We start from the raw sequence: 10,849 nt of genomic DNA on the forward strand, positions 1-10,849 counted from the left end.
AGATACTTCTAAAGATTTCGTTAAGCTTTCGGGAACTTCGGTTTGTGGTTTGCTGGGTAATCACATCTTACTAGGGTTGCCAGAACGATAAACTCTGTTCTGAAAAGCGTCGATAAAATACATACACAACTCGATTTATTTCGTTCTCTTATAAAAGCATTTTATGAGTTTTTTTAAGAACAAGTTAACTTATCTGTTAAAAATCACTTCGAGTATCTTCTGAAGATGTCGCCCCTAAGAACACTAGGGTTGTTATTTTTTGCAGACAAGAGGAAAAGAGAGGAGCAAGGGAATCAGACCCAAATTGGTGAGATGGATGTATGCATAATTTCCAAACCCATCCTTACATTGTTGCACGCGTCTGGTCGAAGAATTCAAAAGTGAAGTCGCTGAAGGCTAAGCTTATTAAACTCTAACGACTAGACTGCGTGGGAATCAGTAATGCGATGAGAACAACACTGACCGTGCATCTCGAGGTACTTCAAGAAAGCTCTGCTGTTTACACCACGACTCAACTGAGGGGAAAATGCTGAGCATAATTAGTTAATACGCCCATTCACTCGCAGGATCATAGATCAAGAGAAAGAACTGGTTTAAAGGAATCTTTCTGGATCAAAAATAAAATTTTGAAAAAAATGCCGCTTACATCTTTTTGACTGTTAGGGCTCGATATTACCTGGCAGCAAAGTGACGCTCCTCGCTATGAAAGCACTTCAAGTTACCTTTAAACTTTGGGGGGATCGCCTTAACCGTTTAATACACATAGCATCTAGGGCCCTATGGCAATGAACTAGCAGATTTTCTTGCCAGGAAAGGGGGTGTTGTAGACTCAGGAACCTTCGTTTTTCTGCTATGGAGCTTTTTTAGAAGAAATTATTGTATCTGGATGAAGAACGAAGCGTTATAGTATTACTGGATAAATATGGAATGCAACCGTAAGGCTAAATCCCTCATCCAGCAATGAGAACTAAATCATTCTTTCACCTTAGATAAATAGGTATTAAAAGGAGGTGCATACATACATATATATCAAAACTTAGCGGTTCAAATGTGCCCTATACTCTTCGCAAAACTCCGTCTACTCCTACAGACCCTAGAAAGTTTAGAAGACTTTCAGAGAGAGAGAGAGAGTGTATGTGATCATTCTTTGGCCACATACAGATCATACTGCCTCAAACTCAAAGAATAGGTGCAATGGTTGCTCTTTAGATATCATTTGATCAGATCTCTTATGTAGATAGTATTTTAGTCTGCAACTCCTTGTCAGTGAAACTCCTTAGTTAATTAGAAGCCTGTATCCCTTCATATTGTACCCTTTAGTACGCTTAGGTTTGACGATATGCAGTTACACTTCGTAATTGTCATTTTCGATTATCATTTTCCCGGTCTATTTTCTAACTGTGTTTGGACCTATTGCAGGAAACTGATGTGACGCTGTTAGAAATTGAAGCCGCTGCCTTGCTAGCTAAGACATGCGCTACCTGGTACCGAACGCAGTCAGATATCATTGTGTGCCGCAACGACGTTAAGTTTCCAGGATAGGAATTAACCTCAAAGAGAGCCTTAAGTACCGTCTGGTATTAATATGACACCATTACGGTAATTTCCGACGTAAGTTACTCTCTTCCTACAGACTTAAAGCGTAAACCTCTGCCTGTAAAATGCTAGGCAGTTTCCCCACCGGCGCAGATGGCTCCATTCTGTGGTGATAAATATCTACCGCAATGCCTTGTGAGGTTTCAAAGCCACCTGTGTATAAATTTCTTAGAATGACTAGTAGGAGCTGGGATTCCAGCTTTGCCATGATCGTAGATGATACGGTTTTTCCTTTTTCAAAGCCTTTTCTTGCGTAGTTTAAAAGAGAATTTTCTGCTTTCTTTATGGTGAGATATGTAGTACTCATGTTGTTGATGTAGCGGCTACTAAACCCCGCTCGGGGTCTGTCCATAGGGACAGGGGCGTTAGCTGGGTAGAGTTCTGGGGGCATGCGAAGAGGTGCCGTGAGTCATGTGGCGACTCTCCATATGCCGGGAATTGGTTGGGCACCTCGCTTATTCTGATCAGGTATGAGTTAAGCCCGCTGCAATAGGCAGAGCGAAGTTGGGCTACTGTAGTACTCACATATTGGCTCAGCTGAAGAATTTCCTTCAGCATACAAATTATAGATGTTGAAGTTTGCTCTTTTACTGTCTCACCGTTGTCAAAACCCAAGCCAACAAAGGTCACTATTGATTGCACCATCATGTGGTGCATTCAACTCAGGACATATTTACTGGCTACACCAAAACTTGGTGTGCAATCGTCTGGCTCGAAGCTTTGAATTTGGCCGCACCAACATGATTCTTTCACAGAAGTTTGGAGTACTGTATTAGACAAGAAACTTAACTTCACTGGCGACATTGACCACAATCTCACTCAAAATAATGTTCCTCAATTATGAAAGAGTTCTTTTCTGGCCAGAGGGACGATGATCGTCTTAGATGGATTAATATTAGACCCCTTTTTAGTATGCTGCTGATAGCACTGTCGAACTTTCCTCTGGAAATTATACTATATACTATGTCATACGCAAAACCCTGGTAGTACTTAGATGTCATTGTCAGAGAGGATTTATTGAAGCTCCTGGCCCAACTACTTGCAGGTATCCCTTTGTAAGTATACCCGGTTGTCCATAATTTCAGTTTTAGCTATTTTTGTTTGATTAAGCAGAGAGTTTGTCCTTCCTTGCAATAGTTTTCATGAGGTAAGAACTGTTCCAAGAAGTTATTTTCTCTGACCAGTACAAGTGGTATCACGAGAAGAAAACATATTATGTGGTGGTGGCAGCCACATAGATAATAATGGTTTTCAAACAAGCTACTAACCTTGAACAATTAAAATCGTTAGATAGGTAATGTAAGTGGACAATCGTTATTAATTACTCTTATTTTTTTGATGAACCAACGGGGGGCCTAAGCAACGCCTTGCTTTGATGATTGCAGTTCAAAGGAAAGGATTATATTTGGTTCAAGTCAAGACAGGTAGAAGTTGAATTCGAGCTCCCATTGAATGTCGTTGATGGCATGGTTATATGCTTTCTAAGCTTTCTATACGTAAGTAGTCGTTAAATGTAAAAGGCTTTATTCTACCAAAATTTAGTTGGACATCCTCACAAATGCGCAATCTGAGGACAGCCAAGTTCACAACTAAATCAGTGTTTGAGTGCTCTAGAACATATTTACACTAACTACTATCTATTATTTACTAGTGTACATAAGTATGTAAATATACGCATTTGGAGGGAAAGGTGGCAACCCTATTAAAAAAAGCCCTGTTGCACATTTAATTGCCAAGTACTTTCATTTGATATCTAATGTTTTTAATGCAATGAACGGACCTTATAATTTTTTAGACAGGCGGCAACACTATACAAACAAATAAATAAAATCTTACTGAATATCTGGAGGCCAAGTCCTTTCATTTGACAACTCACTTTTTAGCCCAAAGAACAGCCCACAACTTCTAATTTTTTGTATAGACGGCAACCATGTTGCAAATCCATCCGAAGACCCCATTTTTGAATTTGAATAAACTGTGCAAATGTGATGTCACTAACAAAAAATGCCTTCACGTACTATATGTAAGGTAGTAATTTTTAAATAGGTGTCAACCCCCACTAAAAAAAGCTTATTGCCTATCCGGAAACCATTTCCTTTATAGAGGGCAAGCCTTTTCAGTTCACATCTTACTTTTTGTATATCAAAGAACAGATATTATAATATTTTAGAGAGGTGGCGACTCTATAGAAACTCAATCTACTAAATAAAATAAATAATACCCCTATCGATACAGATTATACTAAGCAAAATCTCGCCAAAATCTGTGTAGTAATTCTCGCGATTAATAATAATAATAGATTTGTGCTTACTTATCCATATGCTAGTGTTGGGTTGAACCGGGCTTGAACCCAGGCACTGGTAGCGTACACTGCCAACCATGACACCACAGCGGCCGAACAATGGAGATTGGCGTAGTAAAAAAATTTCGTTTTTGCTTTATGCTATGTTAGGGTGGCAACCCCACTCAAAAAAAGTTGTTGAACGTACCAAGACTATTTCCATTCATTTAATATCTCATTATGTTATCCAACCAACAGTGAAGATCTTATAATTTTTAAACAGGTGGCAACCCTACTAAAAAATAATACATTTTTGCACATCTAGAGGCTAAATCTTTTCGATTGGCGCAGATCTGATACCTTCGCTTATTAAGATTGAATATAGTAATTCTAACAGGTGCTAACCCTACTCGAAAAAAAACATTTATGCTTATCTAGAGGCTAATCCCTCTTATTTGACACATAATTTTTTGTACTCCAACGAACTGCGCGGATCTTATAATTTTTGAGACAGGTAGCAGCCCTATAGAAATTCTAAATACCAAAGGTCACGCTCCTGTCGATACAGAATATATCAGAGAAAATCTCGTCCAAATTCGTTTAGTAGTTTTCGATATTAGCGCATTCAAAGAATCCCTACTTTCCTTTATACTAGTATGTATACATAGATGTGTACATTAGGGTGGGCCTTAAATGTAGGAAGAAATTTTTTACATCTGATTTCCTAAGCATCAGCTCCTACATCGATGCTGCAAGAGGTGAAGATATCACATATAAATTTTTGTCCCGATTGGAGATAGTTAAGTCGTGTCGCACAGGAGGCAAAGTTCAGATTCCTCTATGAAGACTCACAAAGTTTAAATAAATTTTTTTGTGATCTACTCCCCAAAATCGACACTACTATAGTCGAAGATATCACATATAAATTTTGGCCTCTATTGGAGTCGGTTAAGGCGTGCCGCACAGGGATCAAAGTTCAGATAACCCTATGAAGACGGCTTAACCGACTCAAATCGGGTTATTGTAACATCAAACAGATTCCCCAAAGAGTTTTTAAGGAGCGTTGCTGGAGTAACAGTCCTTGGCCAGATATAAATCTGGGTCGTTCCGGTTACGTAGACCCGACTGTCGTGGGAACGATGTTCAGATTCACATCATTGACTAAAGTAGTATCGATTTTGGGTATTAGATGAAAAAAATTAATTTAAAATTTGTTAGTCTCTATAGAGGAATCTGAACTTTTCTCCATGTGTGACACGCCTTAACCGTCTCCAATGGAGACCACGTGATATCTATGAGCGTGGTATTACCGATTGAGGGCTGAGACCAAGGCATATCAAACAGGTAGTAGCATTAGAGCAAAACCAACATTCGCGCGTATTTTGTTGTTTGTGATTTTTCTCTTCTAAATCAAAGCATGCCATGTGAAATACAAAAATAAAATTTGAATTTGGAAAAAAACTAAAATTGGTGCAACTTTCATTCTTAGTAAATTTGTTTGCTTCTCGAAGCATTGATCCATCCTTTGCACGACCCAGTAATCAGCGTTTGTGCTGCTGAGTTAGCCGAACGTTCCAAAAGCTGCTATTCAATCGCTTGTTTTGTATGGAAAAAGGTTTCACGTGAAAATAGATTTTAACAATTTTTGTGAGAATAAATTAAAAATATTTGACATTTTCGAGACCAAATAATTTGAAAAAAAAACAATCAAATCAAGTGCTCTAATAATACCTGTTCAATGTGCCTTGGCTGAGACTGAAACAAATCGTTCATTCGATTTTAAGGACCACCCTAACGTGCATACATATTTAGTTACTAATAAAGACCGGCACACCAAAGTATTCTATGAGAACTGAATCATAACTTGTTTGTTTATTCTATTTTTCTTTTCACAGCTCGTGCATCTTTCCAAGGATCTGGATAGTCTGGCGTTACTGGGGTCAGCAGCTACGACCGCGATTACATTTGTCATTTTACCAACCAACTAACAGTTGTTCATGATTATTATTTCCCTCAGCCTTACTCATAATATTGCCACACTTTCTAGTTAGGGGAGTTTTTCGCACATTTTGCTTACAAAAACGTTATTTCCATTATTCGCCTTTTGTTACAGTTCGCCGAATTTTTATTTTTTTGCTGCGCTCTGAAGTTTGGTGCGACTTTGAATTGTTTGTTAAATTTTTGATTTATGCATTTTTAAGCGATGCTTATTGTTTTTAAGCATAAATTCACTTTCTTCAAGATTTCGCAACTGAGATATGTATTTAGTAGCACCCGACGAATTCAACACCATCCCAGCGATAACCCTTTGACTGGATGAAGGGTGTCGCTTTTGATTTATCGTTATCAAAGCTGCAGAAGTAGTGAATTAATAACGCAATGTTTTCAAGCGGCAATGTCCTTTGTAATAAACAAGTACATATTATGGCTATTGTTACATCGTTTCTATTACATTTGTAATGTAGGTTACTAAAATAAACCAACCACTAATGCTAGTTCTGAGTTTGTTTTGGGTTTCCTTAAAGGCATAGTGTGTCCTCCTTTGCCAACCTGTCACGCTTCATGCGTTTTCTTATGTCCGTTACGCTATTTCACCTTCAACCTTCTTCATTGACAATCTCATCAGCTATTCAGCATCGCTTTCAAGCTCCTCTCATTCCAGCCGCAACGTCACCAGATTGAATTGCAAACGTGCTGAAGCGTTAAACTGTTTGTCAACTGTTGCGAATCTAATGACATATGAAAATTTGTAGCCCCAACCAGTTTGTCATGCAGGGCAGGACCCTTCTCTACGTACTCAAATTTACAATCAGCCACATTGCCAAGTTGTTAGCCATCTTCTGCAACTACTTCCTGTCAAATAATCTGCCCATACGTGCTGCCCTTTTTTATATAAACAAAAAAACATACATACGTACACTCATACATGACAATGTACCCTGCCGGAAATGGAATTAATTTAAAAGTAAGTAGTTTGCAAATTTCACTTATTTCAATAAGTTCATTCATCGAAAAGTCCCGTAAGAATTATACTACATCACTCAAAATATGAGAAAGTAAGAAAACATTTTCTCCAATTGTCTCTCTAGTAGAAAATTTTGCAAATTTTTGCACGAACTCAAATTTGCAGGAATTTGCAAGTTTCACTGCCAGCTGGTGTTCACGGTTGCATTTCAAACATAATAAATTTTTATAGATTTTTTAAAAATTTTTCGAATGAACTACAACCAGGATCTACATACATGTGTATTTCTTCTCATTCTGACATTCTTAAACGTGCGTTCGATTTTTTTTATTTCTCGTATTAACTTTCGTGTTTCCTATATCGACTATGGCTGTGGCTACATCCCGATTACGAATAGTTTTTTTTTCACCCGAGTGCCTTTCAAATCATTAAAATTAACTAAATTAATTAAGTAAATAAATATTTACCAACTTTTATCGTTTATCGTTATATTTTAGAATTTCACAAATTTTTTTATTCAAATTATCATCGACAAAAATGCAATCATGTGCCACAATCCTGCCCGCAAATTTGTGCTGACAATAGGGGTATAACCCGTGCAATCTGTGCACCGTGTAAAGGCTTTGCAAGACTCAGAGAATACCCCTAATGTTTTTTCCTGCAAGAATTTGTAACTTCCACTTCAAGAGAACTTACACTTTGCGCTCTCAAGTTCTCCTTGCTTGCAAATTTGTTGGTATGCAAGAACGCGATTTGAAAAACTTATGATACTTCGCATAAATTGTTTACTCGGTAAACATTGCGATGCCATAGGAAACAGTCAATTGCACCACAATGCTTTTGTTTTCAATTAGTTTACTTGTAATTTAAACTCAATCGATTACCAGTATCTCACTAGAACAAAATATGTATTCATGTTTACTATGGGAATATATATGTGTACATGTATACTATGTAAATTCAAAACATTAAAGCCGTTTTTCTCGAGTTTTGCTTTTTTTGGGTTATGACCCTATTGTAGTAAATGAGCGATATGTAGCTTGATTTTTGAAACTGACGAATTTTTTCCATCAGGGTATGCACTAGGGATGTTGAGAATGTGGAATTTTAGACATCCGCGGATGCGGATGTAAATGTCAAGTATGTGAAAGAAATAATTTAGAAAGGTAAGTTAGGTAAATGAAAAGTTAACAATTCTTAATAATGTTTATTTAATTTAGTACTTGAACTTAAAACTTAGAGCATTGTACTTAATAAAAAGTGATGTTCCTGCCTTTTAAGGTTCCAGCCTGTTTCTTAAAGGGTCGGGTTGTAAATCAAACCTGCACCACTAAATAACAGCTCGTTCGGGACAGCTGGTGAAGGTGGAAAACATCTGCGTTAGAAACTTGACAATTACCTTGTTTATACCGACACATAAAGCGCTGTGACTCAGTTCGGTATGGTTCAAATCAGATGCATAAACAAAAGTTCAATGCGCGTTGAAATCGAAAAGTGTATTGACTCAAATTTGTTTTCAAATCGGTTTTTTATTTCTCACATCGGTAAATCCGTAAATCTATTATTAAATAAAGTGCACTATAAAGACTGAGGAATAAATGCTAGAAAGAAATATGTGTTGAATCAAATCGGTTTTTCGTTAATGCGGTTTCTTCGTAGGTATAAACAAGGTAAATATTTAAAATTCGTTTCGATTGACGCTCCACCAGGTGAGACGAGCCTCAGTTATATTTATTCTTTTTTATTACGGTACAAGAATAATTCCTTGTTCAGATTACCATCGGGCTTTTAATGTCGGATGTATCCTCTTGACTTTCATCTTCATTTGAGGAATCTAGCATCATGGCATGACCGTTCTTTAAACACCACTTACTAGCCGAACCAGATATTTCAGGTTTTTCTAAAGCTTTTTGCAAAGCATTCCTCCACTTTCATTCTTTTCGCTGTTTCAGAATTTGGAGAATCTGTATCGTCGTGAGTGTTTTTCGAATTTAATTTTTGTAGTTTATTATTAATCGTTTTTTCTATGACTGGTTTATTTTGCCGAGCTTTTCCCACATTTTTTGTTATGCGCCTTGTTGTTGTTGTTGTTATACAAATTGACCGATCTACAGTTTTACGCCGCCTCCGAATGGCAAATTGATTTTATGAGAAGCTTTTTTATGGCAGAAATTTACTCTGGGTTTGCCATCGCCTTCCGAGCGCTGACCGCTGCTAAAAAAAAAGAATTTTTCTAGTTTAGATGTTGCCCGGACCAGGGATCGAATCCAAACGCTATGGAGTGGTAATTTCGTACCTCAGCCACAGCGGTTTTTTATAATAATTTTAATTATTAGAATCACGGATGATAAAGTGGGTCTCAGAGCTACGAATTAGGGCTATTCGCGATCCGGTGCAAATGGCCTAGCATCATTGCATTGCAAATTTGTATTGCAAATTATTTGCAATACACAAGGGGTATTCTCTGAGTCTTGCAAAGCCCTTGCATGGTGCACAGATTGCACGGATTGCACGGTAAAAACCGGTTTTCGTATGGGGCAGCTTTGCAAACCGTGCAATCCGTGCAATCCGTGCACCGTGCAAGGGCTTTGCAAGACTCAGAGAATACCCCTACAAACAAAATATACGCATTTGCATTTGTCATGGCTTGACAAATTTGCAATACCGAAAATCCATAGCATAAAAATGCTATGCATTGCAACTCTGGTTGACATTTCTATTAGCTGATTAAAATAGTTTTACCATGACAGTTTAATAAAGGTCGCTCACAATCCATGGCATATTTCTGCTATTGCATCAATTTGTCAGCTCTTATGCACCGAATCGCGAATAGCCCTATTGTGTTTTATGAGTGCACTTGTAAAACATTGGCATTTGCAAACGCTCTGCATTGATTATTACGAATGCGAATGTTAAAATTAATGCAGAAGCTACGCGGTTGCCAATGCGAACATTCGCAACAACGCTAGTATACATACATTCATGTATGCATACGTAATTCTCAAGCTTTTTCTTACTGTCTTCCCAAAGTTGGCGCGTGCGATAGCAACATTCTTTGGGTTTGTATATGTATGAACACTTTATCATTTAGTCACATATCTTCCAAATCCCTAATGATCAAATTTAATTAACAAAAGCTTATGTGTATGCGGTGGAAAGTTTAGCCACTTCGTTTTCGCTTAAGGAATGGAGAAGCACACAAATGTGTTTATAATCGCCACAGTAAGCATGTGAAAGGACATTGCATTGATTTTCGTAAGCTCATACATATGTGTATGCGTTCATGTAAGCGCGCATCTATGCACATCTGTGCTATCATTTTTATACCCGAGCGCACTTGTGCACAAGGGTATTATAACTTTGTTCGCATAACGGTTGTTTGTAACAGCTAAACCGAATCGGGATAGATATTAGCAAAGAACGTAGATAACAAGAAGGGACAACTCGTTATAATTGTAGCGAAAGTGAGCAACAGGGGCGTGCGTTCTCTTTTGCTCTAGTACGTTTTTTAATTGGATGAAAAGAGAAGGCACGCCCCTGTTACTCACTTTCGCTACAAATATAACGAGTTGTCCGTTCTTGTAGTCTACGTTCTATGACATAAGTGTATATCGATAACCGCCTTACCGATTTCCACCAAATTTCAATTAGTCATGCTAATCATGCAGTTTACTGAAAGGTGAAAAAACGATATTTAGTATGTGCGCCGGGTATATAATGTTCGGTTTCGCCCGAACTTATACTTCTTTACTTGTTTTTTTCTTATTTTCAATTTGGAATTGCTCTCACGTTTTTTGCGGGTTTTATTTTGGCTGAGCTGGTAGCTTTTCTATAATTTGGCGGGTGTAGTAGAATCGATGATGTGAGCAAATAAAAGCAAATTAACATGGTTATATTTATCTTAGATACGCCTCAAATGACTCTGCAATTGTTTGAAAGGGATCGTTCTGCTATGTTGGGGCAGTCTTTGGGAATTATGCACCAGCAAAAATGCTTACATTCAACTT

At 37.7% G+C, this 10,849-nt stretch overlaps 1 long non-coding RNA gene across 1 annotated transcript in view; it reads right to left on the minus strand.

Annotated features, from left to right (window-relative positions):
- Positions 1–8,877: 8,877 nt before the first annotated feature.
- Positions 8,878–10,849, minus strand: part of LOC118746023 — a 10,354-nt gene continuing 8,382 nt past the window's right edge. Inside the window, exon 3 of the long non-coding RNA XR_004993751.1 lies at positions 8,878–9,056. This is a non-coding gene — a long non-coding RNA (uncharacterized LOC118746023). The remainder of the gene's footprint in view (positions 9,057–10,849) is intronic.

Source organism: Rhagoletis pomonella, unplaced genomic scaffold (genome assembly GCF_013731165.1).
Source record: "Rhagoletis pomonella isolate Grant_MI unplaced genomic scaffold, Rhpom_1.0 Rhpom_scaffold_00010, whole genome shotgun sequence".
Classification (NCBI taxonomy): Eukaryota; Metazoa; Arthropoda; class Insecta; order Diptera; family Tephritidae; genus Rhagoletis; species Rhagoletis pomonella.